Below are 14,135 nucleotides of genomic sequence, written 5' to 3'. Positions count from 1 at the left end.
TCTGTGGCAAGGAACGGTGTCATCTCTGAGATAACTTCCTCTGTGTTCTAGCTGTCCCCTTTGGCTTCACTGTCCTTTTGCACTTCTCTTCCTCCCCAAATCCCATGCATCCGTTAAGGTCCATGGAAAATGTCTATAAAAATCTCCCTGGACCCCTTCTTCCTGTAGTAGAATTAACCACATCCTCTCTTTGTCCCGAGTACACTCTGTACCTGAATATTTTCTAGTTTTCCAGGACAGAATAGTGACAGCATGCAAAAACATTTAATGAATGCACTTCTAGGAAGACAATGACTTCTAGGAAGACAATGACTTCTAGGAAGACAATGACTTCTAGGAAGACAATATGCAGTTGTCTTATTCCTTGAGACACAGAAGGAGCATTTTCTCTTGCCCTTCTGCCCACCCGCCATCCTCATCTCTTATTTTTTTTACTCTTCTTTTAGACTCTACAGTTCATACCCGGACTTACTATAGTATCTTCTGTAATGAAGGGTTACCACCTGTTTTTCCCTTTCTCCTTAGGACTCTAAATTTCTCAAGAGCAATGATGAAGTTTCATTCACTTCTGTATCCTCTTTCCTTGGCACCTGACACTTTCCCCAACTGACTTCTCAACAAAATTCAAAGAAATCTCTCTCTGGATGTGGAATTTCTCCACTGGATGTGGAATTCCATGTCTTAGTTCAAGGAGAGAAAAGCTCTTATCAACTGTATCAACCTATAGGATATAATTCAAAATGTATTTATTGAAATTAAGGTCAAATGTTATTGCAGGAATAAAACATTTATTAGCCCATTTCAAAATAGCTGCACAGAATATACAAAGCCCTGCATTTTAGCGCTTTCATTTGTATTGGAATTGAAGAAAGGTTTCCATTTCAGAAAGAAAACACCATGAGTGTAAATAAAATGTACCATCATGTCTGTGTTGGGTTAATGATAATTCTTGCATCATAGGCTGCATGATATGATAGTTTAAAACATACATTCGAATCTATCTAAGGGTGGAAGGTGTATGATATAGCAAATCATCATACAAAGGACCCTCAATGTAGCCTAAATGCACTTATGCTTCTCTCATATTCAAATTTATGTGAAAATTTATTAGAATATTAGGCCAAGGTAATTTTATCCTGATGTCCAGCTGGATTTGGAGAGACTATTAACATTTACACTAACACCTATGCTATGGACACAGCAAGTTCATCCACTTAGATGGAGCAAGAAGAAAAAAGAACTCTTCATGATATCAACATTGATGACACAAGATCAGTACCTCAGAGCTCCCCAACAGGACATTTTCATTCTTGTTTTATACAATCATATCAAACTAGTAACCGCGTCCCCAGGCCCACTCTACATCATAAACATTAAAGGAGGAGGAAAAGAAATTCTGCAATAATGAGATGAGTGGTGAGCGAGGGGAGGACTAACACCAAGGCAGCATAAACGCTAAAGACTAAACAAAGGTCATATTAGGGTGGAGGCAGTGCTTGCTGGCACAGATGGGTCTCCTCCACCTTCACAGCCCTGCATTTATGTTGGCCGATAGAACTACTGATGTTCAGACTGGGAAGCCAAAATCATCAAGAATGCACTGAAATATATCCGGGATCCTTTCTTTTTCCTTCTCCCTAAAAGAAAGGAGGTTAGGAAATACGTGAAAAATTTAGATGTTCCTGTCAATTAGAAGAATATTATAAAGTACAACAGAACTACTTGAAAAATTCAGATATTCAGAACCCATTCATTAGGGTTCAAGGAACAGAGGTTTCTGCTTCGAGGTCTTAACATAGTGGAGAATGTAAAGCCTGTCCTGACTAGTAGTTTTCTTTAAAGGCAAAGCACACTTTTAAATACTATCAGGTCCAATCCCTTTCTCAGTTCAGACTCAACTTGATATGTCACTGCTTTTTAAATTAGTTCATCTCTGACTACACCTAACTTGAAGTGTAACACCAGTCATCTCAAAACCACCTACATGGTGTGGACAATCCTGCAAACAGACATCTTTCAGATGGGCAAGGATGGTGTGTGGCTGAAAAGTAATCTGATTTTTATGCTTCCTTTCCCCTTCCCTCCCTCTTCATATTTAGTTTAAAAGTCAATACTAAAGAACTGCAGTTTATATAACGTGTGCTATTGCCAAGTACCACCAATAGAATCTTTTTTCTTTTTTTATTGGAGTATAATTGCTTCACAATGTTGTTAGTTTCTTCTGTACAACAAAGTGAATCAGTTATATGTATACCCATATACATATATCCCCTCCCTCTTGGGCCTCCCTCCAACCCCCACCCCCATCCTACACAGGGAGGTCATTATAGAGCACCGAGCTGAGCTCCCCATGCGATACAGCAGCTTCTCACTGGCGATCTATTTTACACATGGCAGTGTATATACGTCAATCCTAATCTCCCAGTTTGTCCCGCTCCCCACTCCCCACATCCATATGCCCATTCTCTCTGTCTGTATGTCTATTCCTGCCCTGCAAATAGGTTCACATATACCATTTTTCTAGTTTCCCCATATATATGTTAATTTACAATATTGACTTTTCCCTTTCTGACATTTCACTCTGTATGACAGACTCTAGGTCCATCTACATTTCTACAAATGACCCGCAGCAAACATAATTTTCAATGGCAAAAAGCACCAATAGTTTCTTAATTATAATTACTCACACATCTGGCCAGACTTCAGATCTCACTTGACACATTTTCAATCTTACAAACATTAGGAACTCAAGGCTATATCCTTTATCATCATGTATAACCTAACACCTCAAAGAATCATTCAGTGTTTCTAGTTTGCTAGTTTACCTTCTGACAAGTTTTCTGAGAGAGATAGGAATGAAATTAACTTGCATTACATGCAAGATGCTGCCCACACAAATGCCAGAAAGGGAAGCAAAATGAACAGCCAGACCATATGGCGTGAGCTGACAGCATAAAGAAACTAGTTCTGCATGAGCAACAAGGAACATCTTGAAATGTACAAGACATATGTGTTTTAGGAAGAAGGCTGAAGTGTTTCATAATAAAAACAGGACAAAGTGAACCACGAGTGCTGAAAAAAGTTTTAATTAAAAATGGGTTTTTAGCCTTCAATGTGAATATACAATATGCTTCACAGATGGATTTTTATATTTAAATCTTATCCAAACCAAAAAGTAAGTGAGAAAAATAAAGCTTCTGAAAATGACACAAGAGGCTAAAATGTATGTAAACAATAGAGGATTCTGGTACAAACAAACAAGAAAGGAAGAACAATCCTTCTGTCACCCATTTTCTGCTTGCACACGGCGTAAGTAGATCATATAATCCACCTTTGGTGCAGACATGTTTCTCCTTGGTTTAAATACATAATAGAAACACAGATTTGGGAAACAACCTAAGTGTGCAGCCACAGAGCAATGACTAAATCAACTCAGAGTATATCAGTGCATTATTAGATAGCCATTAAAATACATTTATGCACCACTTTAGAAAGATGAAGAAATGCGTACATGTTACCATTAAAATAGTAAGGTACAAAATTTGTTTGTAAAAACAAATGACTGTAGAAATGCAGAGGGTATTGCCAGTAAAATATACAAAATATTACAAGTTATCTCATTTTTACTTTCACATGAGTACTTTGTAAGTCTTCCAATTTTTATGTATCTTTTTAAAATCAGAAAAAAACTAACATTTGAAAAATCCAATTAAAAATATTTCTAGAAATACTTTCCTAGAAAAACTGACGTAAAAACAATGACTCTAAGTTTGTCAGAAAATGTTCTTATATTAATCTTTGATGTCTGACTTGTGGACCTTATCTATATGGTTCTGCTCTGGGTCCAAGACAGGAAGGAATTATCCCTAAGGTTCACTGGCTATGGGCAAACAATGAACGAAACACAGACATTTAGCAGATGAAGACATGAAAATTATGCTCTCTGTGTACACAGGGCCAATGGCTATACTTTTCTACCTTTTCCTTGAAAGAAAACTCTAAGCCAAACAAAAAGCTATCTAAAGCTCTTCCCAATGCATTTAAACAGCTTGACTTTAAGCTAGAAAATCTCTGGCAATGATTTTAGTGTTTGAAAGTATCTTAACGCCAGGAATTACTCTTCTATACAAAATATTTATTTTTCAAAGTTCAGCTGGGGTTTGAGCTTTATGTGAGATCTTTAAGATGGATCAAAAGTAAATTCAGGAATAGCATTTCTTACGAGGTTCTCTGAAGGTTTCATTTCAAAGCCATATCTATTTACTGTCAATGCTCCTTCCCTATGTGAAACTCTAGCTCCAGGCAACCAATCAACTTGTGATCCACAAACATACTTCGCAGACACTTACTTCCACACTTCTATGCATTGTTGAATTTTTTTCCACTCAACAGTACTTTTCTCTTTTCCCACCTATTCTAATCAACCCATGCTGCAGACTGGACTCATGTCCCTCCTGTCTATTCACAGAGCCTTTTCAGTCAAGTGACTAGTTCTCTCCATGTTTTGAACCTTTACTACTCACTGACTCTTCAGCAATTATCGATTCTTATCTTACTAGATATTTAATACTTACTAAAGAATAAATTAAAAAGCAAAGATATCACTTTGCTGACAAAAGTCCATATAGTCAAAGCTATGGTTTTTCCAGTAGTCATATATGTATGTGAGAGTTGGACCATAAAGAAGGCTGAGCACTGAAGAACTAATGCCTTGGATTTATGGTGCTGGAGGAGACTCTTGAGAGTCCCTTGGATGGCAAGGAGATCAAACCAGTCAATTGCAAAGGAAATCAACCCTGAATATTCATTGGAAGAACTGATGCTGAAGCTGAAGTTCCAATCTTTTGGGCCACCTGATGTGAAGAGTCAACTCACTGGAGAAGACCCTGATGCTACAAAAGACTGAAGGCAAAAGGAGAAGAGGGCAGAAGCGGATGAGATGGTTAGATAGCATCACCAACTCAATGGACATAAATCTGAGCAAACTTGGGAAGATAGTGAAGGAGAGGGAAGCCTCGTGTGCTTCAGTCCATGGGATCAGACATGACTTAGCAACCGAATGAAGTTCTTCACTTGTGAAGTATTTATGTCATCTGCTAAATTAGACTGAAAATTCAATGAGAACATTTAAGAAGTACTCTTTATATTATCCAAAGTGTTTCAACATGCAAATGTTCGATAAATATGCAGAAGGATGAACAAATAGCTGGAGAAACAAGACTACACAACTCGAACCTTAGATCATAATATGACTCTGGGATGTCAAGTATATCCGCAAATGCTACTATGAGAATCAAATGGTTTTACATGAGTCCTTAAAACTTTCAGGGGTCTGAGGACAGAATTCAAATTCTATAGCAAGGCATATGAAGAAGGACCTTGATATAATTTCAACATACTCCCATTTCACCATACACCCTTGTACTCTAACCACACTGAACTCCTGCCTGCAGTTCCCTGAAGATGCTGTGCCTATTTCATGTCCACACAACCTCTTATGCCTAGCCTCTCCTCTTCTGAGAAAATCATCCACTAAGACCAATACGAAAGACTGATTCCTTTGTGATGTCTTCCTTCACTCATTAAGGAAGTGGTTGCTTCCTCTTCCATACACCGATGCAAATATCACTCGCATATGTTTACAACATTTTACAACTCACTGTATGTATGTTTGAGAGGTCAGGATTCAGTTCAGTTCAGTTCAGTCACCCAGTCGTGTCTGACTCTTTGCAACCCCATGGACTGCAGCACACCAGCCCTCACTGTCCATCACTAACTCACGGAACTTACTCAAACTCATGTCCACTGAGTCGCTGAGGCCATCCAACCATCTCATCCTGTCATCCCCTTCTCCTCCCACCTTCAACCTTTCCCAGCATCAGGGTTTTTTCAAATGAGTCAGTTTTTTGCATCAGGTGGCCAAAGTATTGGAGTTTCAGCTTCATCATCAGTCCTTCCAATGAACATTCAGGACTGATTTCCTTTAGGATGGACTGGTTGGATCTCCTTGCCATCCAAGGGACTCTGAAGAGTCTTCCCCAACACCACAGTTCAAAAGCATCAGTTCTTTGGTGCTCAGCTTTCTTTATAGTCCAACTCTCATATCCATGCATGACTACTGGAAAAACCATAGCCTTGGCTAGATGGGCCTTTGTTGGCAAAGTAATGTCTCTGTTTTTGAATATGCTGTCTAGGTTGGTCATAACTTTCCTTTCAAAGAGTAAGCGTCTTTTTATTTCACGACTACAGTCACCATCTGCAGTGACTTTGGAGGCCCCCAAAATAAAGTCTGTCACTGTTTCCATTGTTTCCCCATCTATTTGCCATGAAGTGATGGGACCAGATGCCACGATCTTAGTTTTCTGAATGTTGAGCTTTAAGCCAACACTTTTTCACTCTCCTCTTTCACCTCTATCAAGAGGCTCATTAGTTCTTCACTTTCTGCCATAAGGGTGGTGTCATCTGCATATCTGAGCTTATTGATATTTCTCCCAGCAATCTTGATTCCAGCTTGTGCTTCATCCAGCCCAGTGTTTCTCATGATGTACTCTGCATATAAGTTAACTAAGCAGGGTGACAATATACAGCCTTGATGTACTCCTTTCCCAATTTGGAACCAGTCTGTTGTTCCATGTCCAGTTCTAACTGTTGCTTTCTGACCTGCATTCAGATTTCTCAAGAGGCAGGTCAGGTGGTCTGGGATTCCCATCTCTTTCAGAATTTTCCACAGTTTGTTGTGATCCACACAGTCAAAGGCTTTGGCATAGTCAATAAAGCAGAAAGATGTTTTTCTGGAACTCTCTTGCTTTTCGATGACTCAGTGGATGTTGGCAATTTGATCTCTGGTTCCTCTGCCTTTTCTAAAACCAGCTTGAACATCTGGAAGTTCACGATTCATGTATCGTTGAAGCCTGGCTTGGAGAATTTTGAACATTACTTTACTAGCATGTGAGATGAGTGCACTTGTGCGGTAGTTTGAGCATTCTTTGGCATTGCCTTTCTTTGGGATTGGAATGAAAACTGACCTTTTCCAGTCCTGTGGCCACTGCTGAGTTTTCCAAATTTGTTGGCATATGTTTCACAGCATCATCTTTTAAGATTTGTAATAGCTCAACTGGAATCCCATCACTTCTACTAGCTTTGTCCTTAGTGATGCTTCCTAAGGCCCACTTGACTTCACATTCGAGGATGTCTGGCTCTAGGTGAGTGATCACACCATCGTGATTATCTGGGTCGTGAAGATCTTTTGTAGAGTTCTTCTGTGTATTCTTGCCACTTCTTCTTAGTATCTTCTGCCTCTGTTAGGTCCATACCATTTCTGTCCTTTATTGTGCCCATCTTTGCATGAAATATTCCCTTGGTATCTCTAATTTTCTTGGAGAGATCTCTAGACTTTCCCATTCTATTGTTTTCCTCTATTTCTTTGCACTGATCACTAAGGGAGGCTTTCTTATCTCTCCTTGCTATTCATTGGAACAATGCATTCAAATGGGTATATCTTTCCTTTTCTCCTTTGCTTCTCTTCTTTTCAGGGCTATTTGTAAGGCCTTCTCAGACAGCCATTTTGCTTTTTTGCATTTCTTTTTCTTGGGGATGGTCTTGCTCCCTGTCTCTTGAACAATGTTCCAAACCTCCGTCCATAGTTGTTCAGAAACTTTATCAGATTTAGTCCCTTAAATCTATTTCTCACTTCCACTGTATAATTATTAGGGATTTGATTTAGATCATACCTGAATGGTCTAGTGGTCTCCCTACTTTGTTCAATTTAAGTCTGAATTTGGCAATAAGGAGTTCATGATCTGAAACCTGTGACCCCACAGGAGACTTGCCTATGGGTGTCCGGGATTCTCCAGTGAAGGCATGGGTCAGTGGTGGCTTGTTGCATGGCTGGGGGCATGGACTGCAGCAGTACCTGCCCGGGATCTTTTGAGGGAGGTCACCATTATCTTCATTACCTCCACCATAGTTTGGCCCCAGATAAGTAGCAGGGAGGGAACACAGCTCCACTCATCAAAAGAAAACTGGCTTAAAGATTTACTGAGCATGGCCCTGCCCATAAGAACAAAACCCAGCATCCCCCTCAGTCAGTCTATCCCATCAGAAGCTTTCATAAGCCTCCGTGAAGGCTTATGAAGCAGGGCAAAGGCTAACAGAGTTCAGCCAAGAGAATGCACTGGTCATAGCAAACACCCTCTGCCAACAACACGAGAAGACTCTACACATGGACATCACCAGATGGTCAACACTGAAATCAGATTGATTATATTCTTTGCAGCCAAAGATGGAGAAGCTCTATACAGTCAGGAAAAACAAGACTGGGAGCTGACTATCTCTCAGAGTCAGGATATATCTTCTTATTTATTTTATATTTGTCCAATGCCACTCACAATATTTAGTCCATAATAGGTAGGGACTAAACACCAACTAAACATCAAGCTTAGTTTGCTTACCTAAATGTTTGCATGCATGCATGTGTGCTAAGTTGCTTCAGTTGTGCCTGACTCTTTGCGATCCCATAGACTATAGGCTCTTCTGTTCATGGGATTCTCCGGCAAAGCTACTGGTTGTCATTTCCTCCTCCAAGAGATGTTCCCGAGCTAGGGTTTGAACCTGCATTTCTTATGTCTCCTACATTGGGAAGTGGATTCTTTACCATTAGTGCCACCTATGAAGCCCCAACTAAATGTTTGTTTGCTTAATGAATGCATAAATAAATGGATGAGCTTGCTAACTATTTAGATGATGGGAGGAAAAAGACCCAATATTTAAAAGTCAGCCATGAAAAACCCCAAAGGTATATCATTCACATGGAAATCAAGAGCCAGCCATTATCCTTCTTGGAGCTCAAGGTATTTTGTGCCTACAATACAAAAACATTCAGATAATGAAGAGGTTAACAAAATGACACATTTTTTAAAAAGGAGAAATTTAAATCAACTGGAAAAAGGCCTTCATTCTTTTTAATAGAGAGGAATCCATGAAGAGGTGATAGCCTTATGGTTCAGCAACACCTAGGTAAATATCACAATCACCTAGAGAGACTCTTAAAAATCTCTTAAAAACTCTTTAATAAGTTAAATTTATTGTATCAGGATCTCCAGAGATTGAGAGGAGGAAACTTTCTAACTGCTTCCTGAGTGACTCTCATCAGTCAGGCTTTGGAAATACTGAACTGGAACAGAATCCAACTTTACCAGCTTTAGTTCTGGATGCTACATAATCACACATTCAACTAATGAGTGGAATGTTAGGTATGTCTCAGATACTCTTTGCATCCTATACAAGTTACTTTCAAATTATGACAATGTCCAATTATTTGGGGTAACTAGATCACTGAATTCTTTAAATGTTATGGAACTCTTTACTACTAACCCTTTCTAGTACAAGCTGGCTAGCTTAACTTCCGTTGCTCTTCAATGGACTGGTGGTGTGTTCATAAGTGGGAGAATTAGCCAACATGTAGCGCCTGGGTAGACAGAAGGAAAAACAAATGGCTGGAGATTGTCACAAACCTATTGAAGAGTCTGAATGATGAAAAACTAAGCCTTCTCCAAATATAGATGTGATCAATCAATGAGAACCAAGTATCATCTCTTAAAATCCAATATTAAAACCAATATTTAAGAGGAATATCAAGCAATAGCAGGAAAAGTTCAATAGGATATTTATGAGAAAATACTAATATCTGGCTTTATTTAAGTCCTTACTGAACCACTTATACACCCACTTATATCCTTACTGTGTGACCTGCAAGAGACACCTAACCCAAATTTGAGTTTTCTCATTTGTAAAACTGTAGATTATAACCCTGTCCTACCTAATTTATGAACATGTTATGCAGAAATACAACAAAGATAACTTATGTTAAAGTGCTTGAAAATGGTAATTGGTATACAAAACACAAGTTATTATTTATCATAGAAGTCTAGTGGAAATAGTTTTTCTAAGGTTTTAAATGTTTGGTGGATTAAATTCACTGAAGTAAAATGTTCTTTTTCTTCCATTTTCCCCACATAAACACTTGGAAATACTTACTAACACAAAAGCTGGCATCTTCTCTCTCATTTGGAGAAAACAATTACCCCCCTGGGTTTCCAGTGGAACTGAAATTAGTTTGACTGTTTTAGTTTAAGATTATCAACAAAAATATCTCCAAATTATGCAGTTTCTATGCCAAAACACATTCTTTATTCCATATAGCTGTAGGAATGTATAATAAGTGAACAACTGCTGGGCCACAAAGGAGAGTCAGGATAATGCGAAACATTTTTAACTTATTCCTGTTGCGTGGTAGATTCAAGTATATTCTTTTATTTAGCAACAGAATATTACTATAAACAGGATAAATAGGGGGCTATACTAAATAATTGTTTCAGAAAACATACATGTTATAGGGAAGTCCAGTAGATAATCTGTCAGCTGTGTAATAATAACAATAACTGTAGTAATCATATATTTATGCAGTCCTTACCACGTGCAAGGCATTGCTTTAAGCACTTTCTATATGTTAACTATTTAATATTGATAATGATCCCATGGGATTGGTAATAGTATCTTCATTGTACAGATGAGAAAACTAGGCACAAAGAAATCAGATAACCTGTCAAAGCTCAGATAGTTATTAAGTGGCTGAAGTGGAATTTGAATCTAGAAGAGTGACTCCAGAGGCTGTGTATTTAATCACTACGCTATTTTTCTGAACAATGAATAATTCATATACAGTAAGATGCAACAGCTAAAATATAATCATTTGTCAGCAATTTCCAAAAACAAACATATTTTTAAATTTATTTTATTTCTATCTTAAGTTATAAAGGAATTTTTTGAAATGACTATTTTTAAAATTTAAGACTTCTAAAGAATTACATAGCAAATCTGAGATGGGTCTACAGTTTTATGTGCATGTGTGTGTGTATGTAAGTGCACATACACACGTATACACACCTCCGTGACTAGTGTCAAGCAGCACAGTCTTCTGGAAAAGGTGACTACTCAATCACATTCATAACAAATTCTTAAGACTTATAGGGATGTTCATCTGACTGAGATGATCCAGGGTTACTTCTGTTGAATGATGGAGATTTAACTCTAACTTCCAAATGAGGGTTTCCCTCATAGCTCAGTTGGTAAAGAATCTGGGTTCAGGAGTCCTGGGTTCAATCCCTGAGTTGGGAAGATCCCCTGTAGAAGGAAATGGCAACCCACTCCAGTATTCGTGCCTGGAGAATCCCATGGGCAGAGGAGCCTGGCAGGCTACTGTCCACGGGATCGCAAGAGTCAGATACCATAGCAACTAAACCACCACCACCAGATGGGTAGATAGGGTCACTGACTCAATGGACATGAATTTGAGCAAACTCTGGGAGGCAGTGGAGGACAGAGGCGCCTGGCATGCTGCATGCAGTCCATGGGGTCACAGAGTCAGACGTGACTTAGTGACTGAACAACATTCTACCTCTAACATCCCCCAGATCAAAGGAATAGGGTTAATTTGCAAAACATAACTGTGCTAAATCCAAAATAAACAGAGGACAAAATAAACTTCCTAGTATCAAAACTGGTTAATAGGACAGGTGGAAAAGGCAATGGAACCCCACTCCAGTACTGTTGCCTGGAAAATCCAATGGACGGAGGAGCCTGGTGGCCTGCAGTCCATGGGGTCGCTAAGAGTAGGACACGACTAAGCGACTTCACTTTCACTTTTCACTTTCATGCATTGGAGAAGGAAATGGCAACCCACTCCAGTATTCTTGCCTGGAGAATCCCAGGGATGGGGGAGCCCGGTGGGCTGCTGTCTCTGGGGTTGCACAGAGTTGGACACGACTTAGCAGCAGCAGCAGCAATAGGACAGGCCCTCAAACAAGTGAGAGAAGCCACATATAAAGTTCAAGTGGACAATATTCTCAAGGACTAGTCATGTGTTTAGTTTCACTTGTAAAATCTATGTAAAAGCTCTACCAAAGTGCACAACATATACAAGGTCAATAGGATTCTAAGAAAAATAAATGATGCTAAGGTCTATGCCTGGGTGGATTTATATACAAAATAATGAAAGGGAAAGGGAAAGATGTCTACTTTAAGCATCTACTATTTTTTAGGTATAATACTAATCACTTTGCAACACTTACCTAATATATTCTTCATAGTAACCATTTTAGGTTGGTATCATTCCCGTTTTGTAAAAAATAAAATTAAGGTCTAATGTCTCCAGATGGCACCACAGAATAGAATACAAGGCTAAGAGAGGCTCCGTGGCTTAGCTGGTTAAAGAGCCTGTCTAGTAAATAGGAGATCTTGGGTTCAAACCCCAGTGGGGCCTGCCGGTGTTCTATTTAGGCTCTGGGAGTTGGTGAAGGACAGGGAAGACTGGCGTGCTGAGATCCATGGGGTCACAGAGTCGGACACGACTAAGTGAATGAACTGAACTGAATATTGTACAACCTACATAAACTAAATAACTAGTAAACTTAAGAGCCATACTGAAAGAAATCTGATTTGGTCTTGTGTCCTGAAATAATTTTGAAAATTTTTTACATTTATACCACTTTCTGTCCAATCAGATCCTCAAGGTCTATCAGAATACTATCTCTATACTGACTTGGAAGTATAGCTACTACAGTTACCCTTTATTGAGCACCATGCTTTGTATGAGGTGTTCCACATGCATTAACCAGTTAAATGAACTCTACGAAAACAGCTTCCACTTCACAAATGAGAAAATAAGTTCAGAAAAGTTAAGCGGCACAGAGGTTACAAGAAAACACAGAGAACAAAATCTGAAATTTATTCAACTCTGCAACCAACAGTATTGTTATTATGCCAGATGGATTATTTTTAAAATTGTGAATTTCTTTTCCCAGATCACTTCCAAAAAGTAATTAGGATAGTGTCTACCATGTGTCAAAGAATGTCCACATTATGTTCCTACTTAATCCTAATAACTTTTATGAGGAATGGAGGGTAATGTTTATTAATATCTCATTTCACAGGCTAAAAAAAGAGGTTCAGAAAGTTGTGAAGGAAGCACTTTTTCTATTATTCGGTGTTGTTGTCAATCTCCTAGAAACAGAAATGTATGTACATAAATCCTTCAACATTTTGTTTGCATATGTCACTAATTTTACTGAAAAACAAACACACACAATAAACTGCAGTGAAGAATGTGTTTCACTGATGAAAATAAGTCTCTAAGAGGATACACCTATTCTCAAATCTATTACATGTGTTCAAAGGCATTAAAAGTTTCCTCTCATTTTTGAACTGTATCATAAACTCAAAAGATTAAACTTTTAAAAACTTAAAACTGCAACAGAAATGTAGTGATGCTTGTGACAGACTTAAAGTCTATTTTTTTCCTGATAATACTATAGGCACCTATGCTCTCTTGTTTAATATTTGCATGGAATACTATTTTTCCATTCCTCCACTTTTAGCCTATGTGTGTCCTTTAATATAAAGTGAGTCTCTTGTAGGGGTCTCGCTTTATTATCCATTCAGCCACACTATGTCTTTTGGAGAGTTTAATTCATTTACATTTAAGGCAATCATTGATAGGAAAGGATTTACTTTTGCCATTTTGCTGTTTTCTGTTTTATATTTTGTCCCTCTATTCCTCTCTTGTGATCTTCCTTGGTGCCTTGTTGACTTTTTGTAGTAAGATTCTTTAATTCTTTTCTTTTTTAATTTTGTGTGTCTTCTTTACATGTTTGTGTGTGTGTGTGATTATCATGTGGCTGGTTAAAATGTCCACTACTCAAAGTGATATACAGATTCCCTATTATACCCTTAGAAAAAAAATCATAAAATTGTATAGAATCACCAAACACTCAGGATAAACAAAGTGATCTTAAAAAAGAGCAAAAAAGCTAGAGACATCATACTCCTGATTTCAAACTAAATTATAAACCCACGGCAATTAAAACAGTATGGTACTGGGATAAAGACAAGAAAAAGAGCAGTGGAATAGAATAGACAGCCCAGAAATAAAGTAACACACACAGAGTCAACTGATCTTTGAAAGGGAGTCAAGAATATACAAAGGGGAAAAACCAGTCTCTTCAACAAATGATTAGGAAAATTATATATCCACATGCAAAAAAACAAAAAAAGAAAGAAAGAAGAAATCAAACCCTTAA

General features: G+C 38.3%; 1 non-coding gene across 1 annotated transcript; it reads left to right on the top strand.

Annotated features, from left to right (window-relative positions):
- The first annotated feature begins 12,245 nt into the window (after positions 1 to 12,245).
- On the top strand, positions 12,246 to 12,319 carry TRNAT-AGU (transfer RNA threonine (anticodon AGU)). Its single transcript has one exon. It is a non-coding gene; the product is annotated as a tRNA-Thr (tRNA).
- The last annotated feature ends 1,816 nt before the right edge of the window (positions 12,320 to 14,135 follow it).

This window comes from Capricornis sumatraensis, chromosome 2, assembly GCF_032405125.1.
Source record: "Capricornis sumatraensis isolate serow.1 chromosome 2, serow.2, whole genome shotgun sequence".
In the NCBI taxonomy this organism is placed as follows: Eukaryota; Metazoa; Chordata; class Mammalia; order Artiodactyla; family Bovidae; genus Capricornis; species Capricornis sumatraensis.
This window is presented reverse-complemented; position numbering and strand designations above follow the sequence as displayed.